The sequence below is a fragment of the Setaria viridis genome, chromosome 4 (genome assembly GCF_005286985.2).
Source record: "Setaria viridis chromosome 4, Setaria_viridis_v4.0, whole genome shotgun sequence".
Taxonomy (NCBI): Eukaryota; Viridiplantae; Streptophyta; class Magnoliopsida; order Poales; family Poaceae; genus Setaria; species Setaria viridis.
Window position 1 is genome coordinate 21,531,550 of NC_048266.2, and position 20,936 is coordinate 21,552,485.

At 49.1% G+C, this 20,936-nt stretch overlaps 1 pseudogene; it reads left to right on the forward strand.

Annotated features, from left to right (window-relative positions):
• Positions 1-6,864: 6,864 nt before the first annotated feature.
• Positions 6,865-20,445, forward strand: LOC140222611 (uncharacterized; annotated as a pseudogene).
• Positions 20,446-20,936: the final 491 nt, after the last annotated feature.

A 20,936-nucleotide genomic window follows, 5' to 3' on the forward strand; every position in this document is an offset into this window, starting at 1 on the left:
GGTCTGTCCAAAGTTTGGCCGACCCCAGGTCGCGAGGTCGGACGCGCCCGACCCCTCGAGGCAATTCTCCACCTCGCCCGACCCCTTCTTGTGCGGTTCATTTCGCCGACCCCTTTCTTGTGCTGTTTCGCCTAGCCCGGCCCCTTGGCCTAAGGCCAGCTGTAATGGAACTCCTGGAATCTGGTTATGGTTCGCTCAAAGTTGTGTGCAGAACTAAGATAGTTGCTAACTAAGATGGCAAGATGAAATGTGTATCTCCTTTATAAAGCTATGTTGTGTTGCATTGTCGGCAAGAGTCGCATTGAGGATTTAACATGTGCGTTCCCTTTTGGTTGGAATACTTTTGAGGTTATGGAATTAATGGAACGATGGCTCTTGCAGATGACGCATCACACCAGGTCCGGCTCTGTGCCCAGCAGCAGTGAGCAGAGGCAAGATCTTCCCCCACCCCCGCCCCCGTCTCCACTGGAGGCAATCTTAGCGGCTCAAACCGAGCTGCTGAGGCATCTCATGCAGGGGCAACAACAACAGCAGCCCCATAGGGGAAGGACTTCTTGGGGATGTAGCCCCCTTTGTTCCAGAGAACGCAAGACCCGCTCGACGCAGACGCCTAGGTTCGCACAATCGAATCCAAGTTCGAGCTTCTCACCGCCCCGTGCCCCGACCATAACAAGGCCCGATTTGCGGCTCAACAGCTACGTGGTTCCGCCCGGCTCTGGTGGGATCACTACCATGCCATGTTGCCGGCCGACCATGTTGTCAGCTGGAACGAGTTCAAAACCGCGTTCAGAGGGCATCACATTCCGGAAGGTCTCCTGGAGCGCAAGCTCAATGAGTTCCTGGCTCTTACCCAGGGAAGCCGAGATGTCCTGCACTACACCCAAGCTTTCAATGACCTGTGCCATTATGCCGGCTATCATGCAGACACGGACAAGAAGAAGCGGCATAGATTCCACCGAGGACTAAGTTTGGAGCTCAAAGAGAGGTTCAACCCTATTAACGTGGATACCTACAATGAGTTGGTCAATTTGGCCATCTCCCAAGAGGATTGCATGCAGGCTCTCAAAGTCGACCAGAAGAGAAAGGCCTCCGTGGCATTTCCGAGCCAGCCCGCTCGAAGGTTCCGGATGGTTCCTCCATAGGCGCCCAGCCGACCCCAGCAGTCGGAAAGATGGGTTGCCCGACCCCCGCCAGCGGCAGCACCTCGTTTTCATGGCTTTTAACCACAGGCGCCCCGGCCGACCCTACAGCCACCACCGCGTCTTGCAACTGGTAACCGTTGTTTCACCTGCGAAAATGAAGGGCATTTCGCTAAGGACTGCCCCAGGAACAGAAATCAGCAGCCTGGTCAGAACTCCATGGCGAACAGAGGAAGAAGGCCCAAGGTGCAAGTTCGACAAGGACGGCTCAACTACACCAGCTTGACCGAACTCCGCAAAGGTGCGCCAGTGATGATGGGTACTTTCCTTATCTCAAATCAAGCTGTTGTTGTTTTGTTTGATTCAGGAGCCTCCCATAGCTTCATCGGGAGTAAGACTAGAGAAAGATGTGAGCTAAGTGTCGGTCACACTAAAGGGTCATATGTGATCTCCACTCATGGAAGGAAGATAGCCTCAGACCAGATCGTTACCCTTGTACCTATCCAGCTAGGCAAGACCCTTTTCAAGGAAAATCTTATCATCCTTGACCTGGAAGCAATAGATATCATCCTTGGGATGGATTGGATGACCAGACACCAAGTGGTTCTAGATGCAGCTGCCCGAACTCTCCACATCAACTCACCCTTTCATGGCAGTTCTACCCTACCCTTGAAACCCCCTAAGTCCGCACTTCCTTGTGCATACCCTCTATCGGAAGCCCGGCTAGAAAGCCTCCCTGTTGTCTGTGAGTACCCGGATGTGTTTCCAGAAGACTTGCCCGGCATGCCGCCCAATAGAGATGTGGAGTTGATCCCCGGCACCGCTCCAGTATCCAAGGGACCCTATCGGATGCCACCTGCTAAGCTGGCCAAGTTGAAGACCCAGTTGCATGATCTGTTGGAAAAAGGCTTCATCCGACCCAACACATCACCTTAGGGTTGCCCAGCCCTGTTTGTGAAGAAGAAGGACGGGAGTCTACGCATGTGTGTAGACTACCGACCCCTCAATGTGGTGACTGTCAAGAACAAGTACCCACTCCCCCGCATCGATGTCTTGTTTGATCAGTTAGCTGGAGCAAGAGTGTTCTCCAAGATCGATCTCCGCTCAGGTTATCACCAAATCAAGATCCGACCATGCGACATCCCCAAAACAGCTTTCTCCACAAGATATGGACTCTACGAGTACCTAGTTATGTCTTTTGGACTCACCAATGCACCCGCCTATTTCATGTATCTCATGAATTCGGTGTTCATGCCTGAGTTGGATAAGTTTGTAGTGGTGTTCATTGATGATATCCTAGTGTACTCGAAGAACGAAGAAGAACATGCCGATCATCTTCATGTAATTCTCCGACGGTTGAGAGATCATCAGCTCTATGCCAAGTTCTCCAAGTGTGAATTTTGGTTAGATAGTGTCAAATTCTTGGGACACACTATCTCTCGGAATGGCATAGCCGTCGACCCCAGCAAGGTACAGGAAATCATGGACTGGAAACCTCCCGCCTCAGTGCACCAGATCCGAAGTTTCCTTGGACTAGCAGGCTACTATCGGTGTTTCATACCAAACTTCTCCAAGGTAGCTAAGCCGATGACAGAGCTGCTGAAGAAAGAAGTCAGATTTGTGTGGAACGACAAGTGTGAGGAAGCCTTCAAGACCCTGAAGCGCTTGCTGACCACAGCCCCGGTTTTGGCTCAACCCGACCCCTCTAGGCCGTTTGACGTGTACTGTGACACCTCTGGCACTGGACTTGGGGGTGTTCTTATGCAAGACAACTGAGTCATTGCCTATGCCTCACGGGCGTTACGACCTCATGAGCTGAACTACCCGACCCATGATCTTGAGTTGGTAGCAGTGATTCATGCCTTGAAGATATGGAGACACTATCTGATGGGCACCCACTGCAACATCATCTACACCGACCACAAGAGCCTCAAGTACATTTTCACTCAAGCCGACCTCAACATGCGCCAAAGAAGATGGTTGGAGTTGATAAAAGACTATGATTTGGAAGTGCACTATCACCCCGGCAAGGCCAATGTGGTGGCCGATGCTCTTAGCCGCAAGACCTTTTGCAACTGCTTGTCGACAACAACCTTCACCGAGACTCTGTGTCATGAGATGGGAAAACTTAGTTTGGAAATTGTTTCCCCTGGAACTTTCGGCCACATATCTCTTGAGCCTGTTTTGGAAGACCAAATTGGGTCAGCACAGTTAGAGGATGAGGAAGTAAGGCGGATCACCAGGAAGATCTCATTGAAGGATGAAGGGTATAAGTATTTCCGACAGGATGAGAATGGGAAAGTGTACTATAAAAACTGACTTGTTGTACAAGCCGACCCCAATCTGAGAAAGCAAATTCTAGATGAAGCTCATCTCTCTAAGTTCTCAATCCATCCTGGCAGCAATAAGATGTACCATGATCTCCGTCAAACCTTCTGGTGGAGTGGAATGAAGCCGGAGATTGCCCGGTATGTTTCAGAATGTGACACCTGTCAACGTGTCAAAGCCAGCCATCTAAAGGTAGCCGGTACCCTGCAGCCCCTACCTATTCCCTCTTGGAAATAGGAAGACATCAGTATGGACTTCATAGTTGGACTACCCCTTACATCACAGCAACATGATTCCATCTGGGTTATAGTGGACCGCCTGACCAAATCTGCCCACTTCCTTCCTGTCCACACCACCCACACGACCACGAAGTATGCAGAGTTGTACCTTGACTGCATTGTCTCCCTACATGGTGTGCCTAGGATGATCATCTCTGATCGAGGAGTTTAGTTTGTAGCCCGCTTTTGGGAACAGCTATAAGCATCAGTGGGCACCAAACTCATCCATAGCTCAACCTATCATCCTCAAACCGATGGTCAGACCGAAAGAGTTAATCAGATTCTTGAAGACATGTTGAGAGCTTGTGTCATCCATTATGACAAAAATTGGGACAAGTGCTTGCCCTTGGCAGAGTTCTCCTATAACAATAGCCACCAGACTAGCTTGAAGATGGCACCGTTTGAAGCATTGTATGGTCGGAGATGTCGGACACCGTTGAATTGTTCACAAGCTGGAGAAAGACAAACCTATGGTCCTGATCTAGTGGTAGAAGCCGAAGAGCAAGTGAAGGTAATTCAAGCAAATCTCAAGGCTGCCCAATCTCGACAGAAGAGTTACTCCGACAGGAGAAGAAGACCCCTGCAGTTTGACCTTGGTGATCATGTGTATCTTCGGGTCTCCCCAACCAAAGGAGTGCAACAGTTTGGAGTAAAAGGGAAATTGGCTCCCCGTTACCTTGCTATATGAGATTGTGGAAATTTGTGGACCAGTTGCCTATCGGATCCAACTCCCGGAACAACTGTCGGTCGTACATGATGTTTTCCATGTATCTCAACTGAAGAAATGTGTCCAAGTCCCAGCCGAGATCTTAGCGCAAGAGCAACTTCAAATCGAGCCCGACTTGACCTATGCCGAGTACCCGGCCAGAGTTCTTGACCATAAGGAGAGGTGCACCCGACGCCAAGTGGTGAAAATGTACAAAATACTCTGGAGAAACCACACGGAGGATGAAGCAACATGGGAGACAGAAGAGTATCTGAACAAGCACTTCCAAGGTTTTCTTCCCAGCCAAGGAGGTAAGGACTGCACACCCCCACTAGTTACCTCTTACACCTGAATCTCGGGATGATATTCTTTTAAGGGGGGTAGGCTGTGACGACCAACCCCAAATATTTCAAGTTTAATCAACTCCGAGTCCCTAATCCCCCTCAGTTACCCCGAGTTAAGTGCTCACCCTCAGTTCTGGTCCTGACCCCCGGTCCCGACCCCTGAGATCCGACCCCTCTCCGCTGGTTCCCCGTTCCAACCCTGCCGACCCCAAACCTATACCGCCGGATCCTTTTTAGTCTCCCCACAGTATCTCTTTCAATCTGAGCAGTGGACCAACCGAGACTGACCGGTGGGCCCACAAAATCTTTTCCCTAGATCCTCCGAGACAGACGCACTTGAGTAGCATGCCCACCTCAGAGCTTCTCCGCCGCCTGGCTCAACTTCTCCGACACCCGCCACTCCGCCTTGTCGCCGGCCACGACCGGATGGATTCTCGCGCCCCTTCCCCAATCGCAGCGGAAGCTCCTCTGCTACCCTTTCTGCAGTACCTCGCGGCTCGTGCCCATCATCACCCCGCCGGACCCCGGCTGCAGAGCCCGATGCCTCCCGTCTTTTCCGCCGCCTTTCCACCGTCGCACCGCCCCAGATGCGCTACGCGACGATTCCTCCTCCGCCAACCCCGACCCCGGCCGCGACAGCTCCTTTTCTGCCCTGTCAGAGCTGCGCCCCCGACAATCTGTTGCTTCGCACTCGCCCGCGCGATCGCAGCCTGCCTACCTTCTCACCTGTGCGCCCTCGCTTCTAGCGTCATTCCCCCGATCACTTCCATCAGATCCACCGCATGACGACGCCCGCCTCCGCCAAATCTCAACCACCAGCAAAACCGCGCCTGCGCCGCCCTATCTTCGGTGCCCAATGGCCGATGGTGTCATCCCCGAAGTCCTGCTCCGCCGCCCCGCTGCTCAATCGCCACCTCGGCAGCGCACTCCATCGCTTCTTCCCGGTCTTCGTGCCGCTCTAACCCTCTTTCCTCCGCGCAGCTATAAAAGGGAATACTAGAGCCCCGCCGGAATCCCCTTCGCCATCGCTGCCCTTCCGCCTTGCTCTCTGTTTCGTGCCCAAGCACTACAGCCATACGGACACGGATTGGGGCGTTCAAGTACTTCACGGATTTGTTATGAAGTCTATTTTCATATGGATCTGGACTCAAGTCTATATCTGGTCCTAGGCGGTCGCAATGACCAATTTACTACTGATCGGTTTTCTGGTGCTGCGTCACCTTATTTTGGCCCAATGGGCCGTGTATCAAGTTGGGTCCATTAGGGACATGTCCTAGGGTTGGGGCACGACCCCAACACCCTCCTGGTCGTCCTCCTAGGCATTAATAAGGATTAGAGCCGCCACAAACAGATTGGGTTTTGTTTTGATGTAAGTTTAGCCATTGCTACTTCCTTGTAGACGCGTGTGTCGACTAGACCATCCGTTCTACTCGATTCGGAACCCCAACTCTATGAGTTCAGATTAGTTTTCATCTCCATAATTGCAATTGAGTTGCTTGTTCTACTTGTTCTTGCTTGTTCTTCGATTGCTTGCAGGACGAGTGCCCTAGTGGCCGGGTGACGCGCTCCACAAGATCGCGGCAGCCATTGGAGGTGGTGTATCGGTTGCTAAGGCGCAGCTTGAAAGGCTGTAGTCGGGCCGTGAACGTTGTCTCCATCCACCAATCGAGTTATCCACGCCTCTCTCATCGAAAGATCGGGAATCAATCCTAGCGGGTTCATATCAGTTGGTATCAGAGCAAGGTTTATCGGTGAGAGACTTCTAGTTCTTTGCTGTTTTTAATTTCCTATAGTCCAGAAAAGGCCAAAAAAAATTAGTAGCTTAGTTCTCCATAATCCCAAAAAACCCTTTGAGCCTTTTACTATTACTGCTTAGTTAGGGCTTATTGAATTAACGGTTGCATCGTCGTGTCAAGTTGCTGGTCTTAGCGTCTAGTCATTTAGAGTTTCGAGTTCTTGTCACGTTTGTGTCACTATCGCAGATTCGAGTTTATTTGTTTCTCTCCACAAATCAGATTGGATTTTCCAAATTCCTTTGTTTTGTTTACCACTATTAACCAAATCACATCCTTGGAGCTTTCATCCACGTCCATACTTCCATCTCCAAAAAAGAAAATCCCACAAATTCAGCAACCAAGACTGCCCAGAAACCAGCCACTAGTACCACTTCGGTTGCATCCACGGGTAGAACAAGAGATGTTCAGTGCCATCGATGCAAGGGCTTTGGACACGTGCAGCGTGACTGTCCTAGCAAGCGTGTTTTGGTTGTCAAAGAAGATGGTGGGTATTCCTCTGCTAGTGATTTTGATGAAGATACACTTGGTTTGCTTGCTACTGACCATGCAGGTAGTGAGGAACAACCAGAAGAAGAGATTGGTGCAGAGGATGCAGATCATTATGAGAGCCTCATTGTGCAGCGTGTGCTTAGCGCACAAATGGAGAAGGCGGAGCAAAATCAGCGGCATACACTGTTCCAAACAAAGTGTGTCATTAAAGAGCGTTCATGCCGTTTGATAATTGATGGAGGTAGCTGCAACAACTTGGCTAGCAGCGATATGGTGGAGAAGCTTGCACTTGCAACCAAACCGCACCCACATCCATATCATATTCGATGGCTCAACAATAGTGGTAAGGTTAAGGTAACGAGACTGGTGCGAATTAATTTTGCTATTGGATCATATCATGACGTTGTTGAATGTGATGTTGTGCCTATGGAAGCTTGTCATATTCTGCTAGGTAGACCATGGCAATTTGATACGGATTGTATGCATCATGGTAGATCAAATCAGTATTCTCTCATACACCATGATAAGAAATTTTTTTTGCTTCCTATGTCTCCTGAAGCTATTGTACGTGATGATGTTGCTAAAGATAAGAAAACTAAAACCGAGAGCGAAAAAAATGTCAAATCTGTTAGTAGTAAGAAAGATGAGATCAGATTGAAAGGACATTGCTTGCTTGCTACTAAATCTGATATTAATGAATTGGTTGCTTCCACTTCTGTTGCCTATGCTTTGGTATGCAAGGATGCTTTGATTTTGGTTCACGACATGTAGCATTCTTTGCCTCCTGTTGTTGCTAACATTTTGCAGGAGTATGCTGATGTGTTTCCAAGTGAGATCCCAGCGGGGCTGCCACCGATACGAGGGATTGAGCACCAAATTGATCTTATTCCTGGTGCATCTTTGCCAAACCGTGCGCCATACAGGACAAATCCGGAAGAAACGAAAGAAATTCAGCGACAAGTGCAAGAACTACTCGACAAAGGTTATGTGCGTGAGTCTCTTAGTCCTTGTGCTGTTCCGATTATTTTAGTGCCTAAGAAAGATGGAACATGGCGTATGTGTGTTGATTGTAGAGCTATCAATAATATCACCATTCGATATCGACACCCTATTCCACGATTGGATGACATGCTTGATGAACTTAGTGGTGCTGTTGTGTTTTCCAAAGTTGATTTGCGTAGTGGGTACCACCAGATTCGTATGAAATTAGGAGATGAATGGAAAACTGCTTTTAAAACTAAATTTGGTTTATATGAGTGGTTAGTCATGCCTTTTGGGTTAACTAATGCACCTAGTACTTTCATGAGATTAATGAACGAGGTTCTTCGTGCTTTCATTGGAAAATTTGTTGTGGTCTATTTTGATGATATATTGATTTATAGCAAATCTATGGATGACCACCTTGATCACTTACGTGCTGTTTTTAATGCTTTACGAGATGTGCGTTTATTTGGTAACCTTGAGAAGTGCACCTTTTGCACCGATCGAGTGTCTTTTCTTGGTTATGTTGTGACTCCACAGGGAATTGAGGTTGATCAAGCTAAGGTAGAAGCTATACAGGGATGGCCTGTACCGAAGACTATCACGCAAGTGCGGAGTTTCCTAGGACTTGCTGGTTTCTATCGCCGTTTTGTGAAGGACTTCAGCACCATTGCTGCACCATTGAATGAGCTCACGAAGAAGGGAGTGCCTTTTAGTTGGGGCAAAGTACAAGAAAACTCCTTCAACATGCTGAAAGATAAGTTGACACATGCACCCCTCCTCCAACTCCCTGATTTTAATAAGACTTTTGAGCTTGAATGTGATGCTAGTGGAATTGGATTGGGTGGTGTTTTGTTACAAGAAGGTAAACCTGTTGCATATTTTAGTGAAAAATTGAGCGGGCCTGTTCTGAATTATTCTACTTATGATAAGGAATTGTATGCTCTTGTTCGCACATTAGAAACATGGCAGCATTATTTGTGGCCCAAAGAATTTTTTTATTCATTCTGATCATGAATCTTTGAAACATATTCGTAGTCAAGGACATCTGAACCGTAGACATGCTAAGTGGGTTGAATTTATTGAATCTTTTCCTTATGTTATTAAGCACAAGAAAGGGAAAGAGAATGTTATTGCTGATGCTTTGTCTAGGAGATATACTTTGCTGAATCAACTTGATTACAAAATCTTTGGATTAACAATTAAAGACCAATATGTTAATGATGCTGATTTTAAAGATGTGTTGCTGCATTGCAAAGATGGAAAAGGATGGAACAAATTCATCGTTAGTGATGGGTTTGTGTTTAGAGCTAACAAGCTATGCATTCTAGCTAGCTCCGTTCGTTTGTTATTGCTACAGGAAGCGCATGGAGGTGGCTTGATGGGGCATTTTGGAGTGAAGAAAACGGAGGACGTCCTTGCTGGTCATTTCTTTTGGCCAAAGATGAGAAGAGATGTGGAGAGGTTTGTTGCTCGTTGCACGACTTGCCAAAAGGCTAAGTCACGATTAAATCCACACGGTTTGTATTTGCCTCTACCTGTTCCTAGTGCTCCTTGGGAAGATATTTCTATGGATTTTGTGTTGGGTTTGCCAAGGACTAGGAAGGGCCATGATAGTGTGTTTGTGGTTGTTGATAGATTTTCTAAAATGGCACATTTCATACCATGTCATAAAACTGATGATGCTACCCATATTGCTGATTTGTTCTTTCGAGAAATTGTTCGTTTGCATGGTGTGCCCAACACCATTGTTTCTGATCGTGATGCTAAATTTCTTAGTCATTTTTGGAAGACTTTATGGGGAAAACTAGGAACTAAGCTTTTATTTTCTACTACATGTCATCCCCAAACTGATGGTCAAACTGAAGTTGTCAATAGAACATTGTCTACTATGTTACGGGCTGTTTTAAAAAAGAACATTAAGATGTGGGAAGATTGTTTGCCTCACATTGAATTTGCTTATAATCGTTCGCTGCATTCTACTACAAAGATGTGCCCATTTCAGATTGTATATGGTTTCTTGCCTCGTGCTCCTATTGATTTGATGCCTTTGCCATCTTCTGATAAATTAAATTTTGATGCTACTAAGCGTGCTGAATTGATGTTAAAACTGCATGAAACAACTAAAGAAAACATAGAGCGTATGAATGCTAAATATAAGTTTGCCGGTGATAAAGGTAGAAAGGAACTAATATTTGAACCTGGTGACTTAGTTTGGTTGCACTTGAGAAAGGATAGGTTTCCTGAATTGCGAAAGTCTAAATTGATGCCTCGGGCTGATGGACCCTTTAAAGTCTTGGAGAAAGTTAATGATAATGCATATAAGCTCGATCTGCCTGCGATTTTGGGGTTAGTCCCACATTTAACATTACAGATTTGAAGCCATATTTGGGAGAAGAAGACGAGCTTGAGTCGAGGACGACTCAAATGCAAGAAGGGGAGGATGATGAGGACATCAACACCAACGATACATCCACACCTACACAAGTACCAGTTTCTGGTCCGATAACTCGCGCCCGTGCTCGTCAACTTAATCATCAAGTAAATTCACTCTTGAGTTCCTGTCCATCCTATTTAGACCATGGACACGCGTGCACTCTTGTTTTGGTTAGGAATCATGGAGAAGACCGAAAGGGAAACGGACTCGCGCAGGCTGGATTCGGACTCCAGGACAGTACCAACTTGTGATGGTCACCACGGTCGCATACGGACACGGATTGGGGCGTTCAAGTACTTCACGGATTTGTTATGAAGTCTATTTTCATATAGATCTAGACTCAAGTCTATATCTGGTCCTAGGCGGTCGCAATGACCAATTTACTACCGATCGGTTTTCTGGTGCTGCGTCACCTTATTTTGGCCCAATGGGCCGTGTATCAAGTTGGGTCCATTAGGGACATGTCCTAGGGTTGGGGCACGACCCCAACACCCTCCTGGTTGTCCTCCTAGGCATTAATAAGGATTAGAGCTGCCACAAACAGATTGGGTTTTGTTTTGATGTAAGTTTAGCCATTGCTACTTCCTTGTAGACGCGTGTGTCGACTAGACCATCCGTTCTACTCGATTCGGAACCCCAACTCTATGAGTTCAGATTAGTTTTCATCTCCATAATTGCAATTGAGTTGCTTGTTCTACTTGTTCTTGCTTGTTCTTCGATTGCTTGCAGGACGAGTGCCCTAGTGGCCGGGTGACGCGCTCCACAAGATCGCGGCAGCCATTGGAGGTGGTGTATCGGTTGCTAGGGTTGATTCCCGATCTTTCGATGAGAGAGGCGTGGATAACTCGATTGGTGGATGGAGACGACGTTCACGGCCCGACTACAGCCTTCCAAGCTGCACCTTAGCAACCGATACACCACCTCCAATGGCTGCCGCGATCTTGTGGAGCGCGTCACCCGGCCACTAGGGCACTCGTCCTGCAAGCAATCGAAGAACAAGGAAGAACAAGTAGAACAAGCAACTCAATTGCAAATATGGAGATGAAAACCAATCTGAAATCACAAATTTGGGGTTCCGAATCGAGTAGAACGGATGGTCTAGTCGACACACGCGTCTACAAGGAAGTAGCAATGGCTAAACTTTCAACAAAACAAAACCCAATCTGTTCGTGGCGGCTCTAATCCTTATTAATACCTAGGAGGACGACCAGGGGGGTGTTGGGGTCGTGCTCCAACCCTAGGACACGTCCATAATGGACCCAACTTGATACACGGCCCATCGGGCCAAAATAGGGCGACGCAGCACCTGTGGACAGAAAACCTCTCGTTAGTATTTCGATGATTGCGGCCGCCTCAGAACAGATATGGACATGAGTCCGGATCCATATGAAAATAGACTTCATAAGGATTCCAAGGAGTACTTGAACGCCCAAAACGAAGTCCGGATGAGGTCGTGGCGGTCGTTGCAAGTTGGGCCAGAACTGTAGTCCGAATCCAGCATCAAAACGTGTTGGATTGGATCTCTTTCTTTCCTTGGGCCAAAAGTGACTCTTGGCCTGGTGGAGGACGTTAGGAATACTTGGACTTGGCCCCCAATCTACTTCTTTGGTCCTCCATGCCTTCCATGTGTGTTTAACACTATTTTTGATCCATGTATGTATTTCTGAAATTGACAACGAATACACATCATGGTGCAGCATCAATTCATCAAATGTATCACATATAATTATGATAAAGAATTGTTTCACCTCGGAGTCAAAAGATGCCAATATGGTTGTATCCGAGCATGTGATGTCCTCATCACTAAGTCCCTGAGGGACTCTCCTCTCCGCTTCACATCCGCCCTTTCCAATCCACCCAGCCGCTTGCTCCTCCGCGCTGTGTAAGAACTTGCTTGCGGTCCACAAGAAGCACCGCCGCCACCGGAGCACCGCCGGACATCGCCGCAGCAAATCTTAGTGCTCCAGTTCCTCCGCCTAAGTCTGCTCTTTCCCGACCCCAAGTTTCACCTGTAACACAAAGGTAAGCTGCCAACCCCTTATCCGCCTCGTCCGACCCTGTCTGTCCGCTAACCCCTTGTCTGCTTCGTCCGACCCTGTCTGTCCGCTGACCCCTTTCTCTATCTCACCCGAACCTACCTGTTTCGCCAACCCTTTCTCCGCCTCGCCCGAGGGCTCGGCTGTATCTTTTTTCTGGACCTGAGGGTATATGTGTAAAAATCGAGGACTTCCCTGCGTTAAGTCTGAGGACCCCCAGCACATCTATCCCTCTAGTTTAAGGGTCAGATCCTAAGTTCCTTCCCATCCGACCCTTATATCTTGATCTCCACCAACCCAAGTATACTTCCCCACCTTTTTCCGTAGCTTTGCTACAAAGTTTTTGGGCTAAAACTCACAAGTGTTGCTGTTGAAATAATCGTCTAAATGCTAACCCCCTGCATTGCATTTCGTGTAGAGTTGCATCTCGTCGACGGCTTCTATGAGCTGCACTTGTCGCCAGAAGATGAAGCTGCAACCAAGCCCCCGCTTCCAGAAGCTGAAGCCGCCCAAGCGGAAGAGCAGCTTCCCTCCTCCTTGTTTGAAGGCAAGCCCCGGAGCATGAAACCCAGTTTCCCAAACTTGCGCATGCCTTCTGCATCTTGTTTGTGCATTTACGTATAGGAGTTGTTTGCAACCATAGAAGCATGACTTAGATCCCTTGATCTGAATACTAGTCTGTTGGGTCCGAGTAGTTGCTATGCTTAATAAGGAGTGGTAAAAGTCGAGTGATTTCCTGTCGCTCGCGAGTTGTAGGAGTTGGGTGGTTCTCCTTCTGTTACAACTATAAGGACGATGGACGGGGCTGGGTTTTGGGTTAACTCTTTGGTGGTCGGCTGATCGTTCCGTCTGTCTATGGAACTTGTTAAGGCCCGACAGTGGTGGTGTTCATGAACAAGTGTTTGACAGTACTAACCTCATACTTATTATGGGATGAGGAAGCTGAGTACCGGATTGAACCTAGACGTGAGCGGTCGCCCCATTGTCCTTGGAACGGAGCTTCCCCTACGGCCGCACGTGGTGGCAAGTGTGGTCACAGAACGGCAGAGGCTGGGTCTGTGGAACATTGCACCAAAGTAAATGGGCCCGACACGGGTTAGGGAATTGATGGGGAAGGCCGACACAGGAAGCGACCCTCGATGGTACGCGGATGTCGTGAGGTTAGGTTCACCATGCATGGTTAAAGAACTCGAATCGATTCGTCTGCCTCTCACAGTTTGAGACTACTTGATCGCTATGCTACCCTGAGTAATAAAGGAATCTAATGATCACATGGTCTTGATGATGGTTGTATATACCTTTTGGTTGGTTCTATGTTTGCTTAGAGTAAGTTGCTAACTTAGACCGGGTAATGAACTTAGAACCTGACCTAAAACTTGAAAATAGGGATCTACATAGTGCTTTTGGCAAACAAACCCCTCAGCCAAAGAGCCTTGCATGTCTAGAAGTGGTGGAGTAGTTACTCCCGGTTGGTTAAGTCTTGTTGAGCTTAGTAGCTCAGCCTTGTTGTGGCTTTTTCTTTTTCAGGTGAAGTCGCTGCTCCCGAGTCTTCTTCTGTGGGCACTTGGCCGCCCCAACTCCCTCCGGGTTGGACGGTCGAGTGGGATCCTTCATCGGACGGCGAGGAGAGGGATCACTGACGTCTTGGCTAACCTCACCAAGGACGTCCGACCCCTGCGTCTAGCTTCCGCTGTTTTACCTTCTGCTGTTTCCTTTTGAACCGTGTAAAACTTTGATTTTGTTTTGTTGTTGAGCTGAATGGCCAAATTTGTTTAACTCAGTGGACTTGTTGTATTCTCTGGAACCGCTCACCTTCGTGTGAGTTTGCTAACTCAGTCCTGTTCAAGTGGTTAAATCGGATGAAATCCGACGGCACTTCGTGTTAACTTGGCTAAGGCATGAGTGTCGCGTGTTAGGCGACCTAACCATGTTTAATCAAGCTAATCCGAAGTGGATCCGCCACAGTACGGCAATCACCACATGTCATCAGACTTAATCATTTGTATTATACTCATAAGAATTTGCTCCTCGTACCTTTCCAGGAGGCGGGTTTGAGCAGGGCACCAATTGTTGGGGGGAAATATTAACGACCTCCTAATGACCCTTAAAACAACAATCATGAAGGCCCAGGCCCACCTGCGGTAACAACGATTGCCGCCGGCCCAGCATGAGCGGGGAACATCACGCTCTGTCTCGCCCGACCCAAAGCCCCGGGGTCGGACACCCTCGGCCCCTCGACAGCAAAACTCCGCCTCGCCCGACCCACGGTTCTTGGGTCGGGTGCGCCTGACCCCTCGCTGCAAGGTTCCACTTCGTCCGACCCCGGGCATGGGAGGGTCAGACTCATCCGAGCCCACAGGATAGGGATCCGCCTCAGGCGCAGACTGACAGATGAGGGTGTGGATCTCGTGGGCCCCTCACCGATCTTGCCATAAATGAGCCGCGGCGCTGACGCACAAAAAGGCGCCCGCGCCCCTCGACGTGACCGCCACAAGTACCCGGGTGGGACACTGTAGCCACGACCGCATAGGCTACAGTGGCTGCAGCTCCCCCTGATTCGTCAAGAGACACTCATGGCCTGCACCGCCTGGCACAGGAGGGAGTTCTGCCCGCTCTCATGCCCCGCGTACCTGGCAACAGGGATGCGACGTCCGTGTTCCACGGGCCGCAAGCAGGACAACAGGGGTCAGCCGTCTTCCCCGACGTGCACAGTTGCCATAACCGAACACCATCATCATGCTCGGTGGCAACGGTCGCCAGGGGATCGTCGACAGGATCCAAAGGCAGCCGCCCCCCTCCGGTGGACGTGCTGACAAGGGCCAAAGGCCAGAGCAGGAGGCGGCGACCCGGGGACTTGATCCCTCTCCTTGTATTTTCACTTTACTTAGCTTATCTCTTTTACTTCTCCTCACATCTGAGTCATCTGTAACCCCGAGCTCTCCTTGCGCTATAAAAAAAGAACCGGGGGCAATGACTTTGCCGATTAGGGACTGCAATTCAGTTTTGTTCTGTGGGGCCATGACCTTATTGATGGCCTCTATGATTTTTCGGTTGACTTCTATCCCGCGCTCATGAACCATGAACCCCAGAAATTGCCCGGCCGGTACACCGAATGCACACTTGTTTGAGTTCATTTTCAACCCATGCTTCCTCGTGCACTCCAACACTTCTTGGAGATCGGCCAGATGTTCTTGATGCCCTTTTGATTTGACTACGATATCGTCGATGTAGATTTCCACCAGGATGCCAATGAGCTTGTGGAAGATGTAGTTCATAGCCCGTTGATATGTAGCGCCGGCGTTCTTTAATCCAAATGTCATTACTACCCACTAGAATAAACCGAGGTGGCCCAAGAACTTGAAAGCCATTTTTGAAATATCTTCTTCGGCCATTAATATTTGGTTGTACCCAGCATTATCGTCCATAAAACTGATGACTTTATGTCCTGTGGCGGCATCTATCAACACATCGGCTGTCGACATTGGATACCCATCCATTGGCATAGCCTGATTAAGGTTCCTGAAGTCAATGCATACGCGCAGCTTTCCATTTTTCTTGTATACGGGTACAATATTAGAGATCCACTCGGCATAATGGCACTGCCGAATAAATTTCGCTTCAATCAGTCTTGTAATCTCGGCCTTTATATCAGGTAGAATTTTGGGATTGCATCATCGTGCGGGCTGCTGATACGGCTTTATATTTAGCAATGTTACTAGAAAAGAGAACCTAGACTGAATAGAACCCGGGCAAAGAGCATGTTTTGCATCTTCAAGAACTTTTACAAACATAGGTTGTTGTCCATCTTCTTCTGTAGCTGTATATAGGTCTGCAAGTATCTCTGTCGTACCCTCATCTTCATTGTTCGGCTCATCCATATCCAACACATCACCTAGATGATCAGGTTCATTTGCATCCTCTACATATTCCATAATCTCAACATCAACACCTTCTCCATGGTGTACCCACCGAGTATATGTAGCTGACATCCCAAAGAGATAGATATGGTCATGCACATCATTCTGACTCCGTGAAGACTAATTCAGACAATTGTAACATGGGCAAAGTATAGCATCATCCTCATGGAATCTGTCTTGAACAAAAGACATAAACTGATCAACACCATTGGTGAAGGCATCACTGAACCGAGTAGCATGAATCCATGTTCTATCCATCTACTGAATACAACAACAATTACCTCTAATTAGCCATGTCTACACAGCTATGAAAAGCTATGCATTGCAAGCAATGGGAGAGGACAATACCTCTAAGTAGCTGCAGTGTAGGCACCCGCAGCTGACGAAGCTCGCAGCCGAAGCCAGCAGCAGAACAGGCCGCAGCAGCTGCCCGCCGAAGCACCTACGCCGCAGTAGGGGCCCGCTGTAGCAGCTCCCCACCGGAGTAGCGAAGCTGTAGCAGTTGCCCATGGAAGCAGCTACGCCGCAACAGCTGCCCGCGGAAGCATTGAGTTGTAGCTGGAGCAGCTACCCGCAGAAGCGGTCCACCGCAGCTACCCGCGCACCGGAGCGATCCACCGCAGTTCCTAGCCCCTGCACAAACTCAAGATTGGATCTAGGTGGCAGCACACAGGCACGGTGAAAGGGTCATATGAATGATCAAAAATTCCAATAAGAAAATAATGTTCGCAACTCTTAACACGTCCAAACTAGTATTCCAATGGTAAGCCACCTATGTTGTGAAGTAGCGGGTGCTGGGTTTGATTCCTTGGCATCACACACACAAAATAGATCTACTAAAAAAGAACGTACTGGGCCCACCCCGTTATATCTCCATCACCTCCGGATTCCAAGCGTCAATTAAACAATGGTCAGATATAAATCAAATTTATCACCATAATTCCCAATGGATACTCTGACCAAGAGGTTTGACCACTTCATCGACTACGAGTAATTGCCTAAGTGCTCGGGGGCTGTAGATACCGTACCCACTGGACAAAGTTTTCTTTTTTCTGAAGACTACTAAAGCCAAAAATCAAAACACAGGATTAACCCTCAGCCTGATTCTTCGATTCAACCTAAGGCTCGGGGGCTACTCCATATGGAGTGCGATTGGCATCACGCTACCATACAATATCTCCAAGGCAAAAGTGACTGGAAGCAAAGACAGGTGAAGAGTACCTTCCAACCACGTGATAGTACTCGAGTACTTGAAGACATCACAACAACCAATTGGTAAGCATCTGGACTTACTCGGATAACGACTTCTGAGTACTCAGAACTGTTCGACTCAACTACAAAGTACTCAGGGGCTTGTCGGGCATACATCCTAGGCCCACGAGTAGGCCCTGTACAGCCCGCTCAGCGGCGTACTCGGACATGATCAGGGCTCAGGGGCTATGCAACAGGGGAATGTGGCCCACCCGGACTCCTAAAGACTAGGTGGAATATGTAAGGAAACTACTCTGTCTACACCGAGTAGGACTCTGTAACCGTACCTGACTACGTTTCTACCCTGTAACTCTGCTCCCCCGATCATATAAGGGCGGGCAGGGACCCTCCTCCAAACAACTCATCTACAATACAATACAATCAACACACAATACGTAGGGTATTACGCGATCCAGTGGCCCGAACCTGTCTAAATCGTGTTCCTTACATCACCATCGGCTCCTTGATTTTCGACGACACCCGCCACACAAAAGACCACCTAGGGTACCCCCTAGGTGGGTTGCCGGTCTAAAACACCGACAATCATGGAACACATATTGTAGTCCAACTCATATTACATTCCATATAACTACCGAGTAGATTAGATTCAAACTGACTTGTAACCCTAGGTCGTCAACCTATATAAGGCGGCTAAAGTCCCCCTCCCCCCGAGGAGGGCCCGTCATCTGAACCATTGAGCAATACAATCCACCAGCATACAGGATGTAGGGTATTACTATCCGGAGGCCTAAACCTCTCTAAAACCCCATTGTGTCCCTCGTGTTCTCATGATCATCTTTGAGTTCTTCATAATCACCCTCACCTACAAATCAACCACTTGGGTAACCCCCTGGTGGACTGCGGGGCTTATAAATCCGACAGTTGGCGCACCAGGTAGGGGTGATTGTGAGATCCTTTCCAACAAGCTCGATGGCATCCCATTCCAGCATTGTTTTACCCGAGAGCATGAAGGACTACATGGCCAACCTGATCCATATTTGCTTCGGGAACATGCCGGCGGATTCTAATCAGACCACTTCTTTCGTCGACTCGGTGTCTTCCATCAACTCGATGCCCAGTGCCAGCTCGGCTTCCATCAGATCAGCTCTAGCGGGACAAGTTCTCCACCCAAGGATCGTCACGCTGCTTGCCCAGCAAGTCAGCGATCTCTCTCTCTCTCCGAGAGGGTTCCAGATCTACTCGCTATTGGCCGTCCACCCAAGCCCTTCGACCTGATCGCGGGGCTAGATCACATCAACAGTACTATTACTGAGTTTATAGATCTATCTAAGCTGGCGCAACATTCAACAAGGTTGGCCTAGGGTTCATCGCATGTCGCCTTTGGTCTGCGGAACTCGGCTATCGTGTACTCCGTTAAACTCAACCAGGCTTCCCAGATCCAATCTAGAGACCCACTCGAACCCGCCTAGTTTTTGAACTGTGGTGAATTCAAGGTGCCCCGCACCATCCTAACGTCAAATCCCCATGGAAGCGATTACGAGAGCAACTCCCCCACGCCAGATCGTGAAGCCTTCGTGGTCTGTGCTGATGAACTACACCGGGATGGTGAAACTTCTTCTCAAGAAGAAGGCCATAACACTAGGAACCAGGACCACGTAGCACAACACTAACAAGAACAAGCCAACGCCCAGTAGCAACCTGCTACCGACACGGAGGCAGCAGGCGACCAGCGCCAACCGCTGCACAACGACCGCGACAACGCCAAACAGGGCGGCGCTCAGGATAGACGCAGGCGCCCTGCACGTGCCCGCAATCTACTAGCCGGCCACAGCATCTTCTCTACACCCTAGTCCAACCTTGGGGCTATGTACACCGACCTGGAAAATCTCCCAGACTCGGACCAAGTCCGGCGGATCCGGGTGCGACTCCAAGTCGCCAATGCCCAGATCGAGGAGCAGGCCAACAGCTGACCCGCACACTCTTAGTCCACAGCCACTTGGCACTCCTGAAGCCGATCCGGGCATAGCAGATCTGACCACCACCGAGGCAACCTTGCGGGAGGTTGGATGGAGCCAATCCTCGAAGAAGAGGTGGAGCAAAATGCCAACCCACCCGCCAATGACAACATCAACAACAACCGTTAGCGTAACAACAACAACAACCGCTGCCACCGCAGGAAAGGCGATGATGAGGACCTCAGCCGACCAGGTTGGCAACGTGATCTCCGTGATGAGCTATGCAACCTCCGCAACTACTGCGACCTCCACCCTGACCTCAACAATCACCACAATGAGCGTGACGAGAATGAGCTCTTGCACCGCGCCGAGTACAACCACGACTACGACGCTCCTAGACTCAATCGTGATGCTAAACTCTAGGATCGTCGTTGTCAGGAGGATGAGATGCGTCGCCGCGCCGATTACGACCGTGTGTACGGCACCCCTAAATATGCTTACGACCTACCCAGGTGCAATAATGGAAATGCCTCAGGGATCCACCCGTTGAGTACTACCTCGACGACAACGACGACTTGATGATTCATGGCTTTGCCGCCTTTACTCTATGCCTCAGGGCTGTCGATTGGCCAGCCACATTCAAGCCGGCCATCAATGAAAAGTATGATGGTTGCTTTGAGCCCACCATCTTGCTCAAGACGTACAACACCACGGTGAAAGCCGCCAATGGCACCTACGACCAGATTGCCGCCTACTTCCCAGTGGTGATGGGTCCTCCTCCGCTCCTGTGGCTAGAGAATCTCCCTCCGAATAGCATCGATAGCTAGGGTTAGCTCGCTAGAGCTTTCACTCAGAATTACCAGCTACCTATAATAGACCTGGCAACACGTAGAAACTTGGCCAAGTCCACCAGAGGTTTGGAGAAACTATCCAGGAGTACATTAACCGCTTCTTTGAGAATCACAACAGGCTAGCCGACGTTGAAGATCATGACATGATTGTGTACTTCCGTTCCGGCCTGATGAATCGTACCATATTCTGCAAGATGTACGAGGCTGCCCCCAGGATGGCCGGGCAGATGATGGAAGTTGTCAACAAGCAAGCAATCATAGAGGACACGATGAAAGTACAGTTCCAGGGTGGCAAGCATCACCAAAATGACGAGTACGATCAGCGGGCCCATGATGAACACACAGCACGACCGGATCCCCAACTCTAGAAAAGGGCCCCAGAGCACCTCACTACTGAAGACGATCCCGCTAGGAAATCCTCCTTCCTCCGAGAAGAGTTTGACGAAACCCTCAACGCTCTGTGCCCC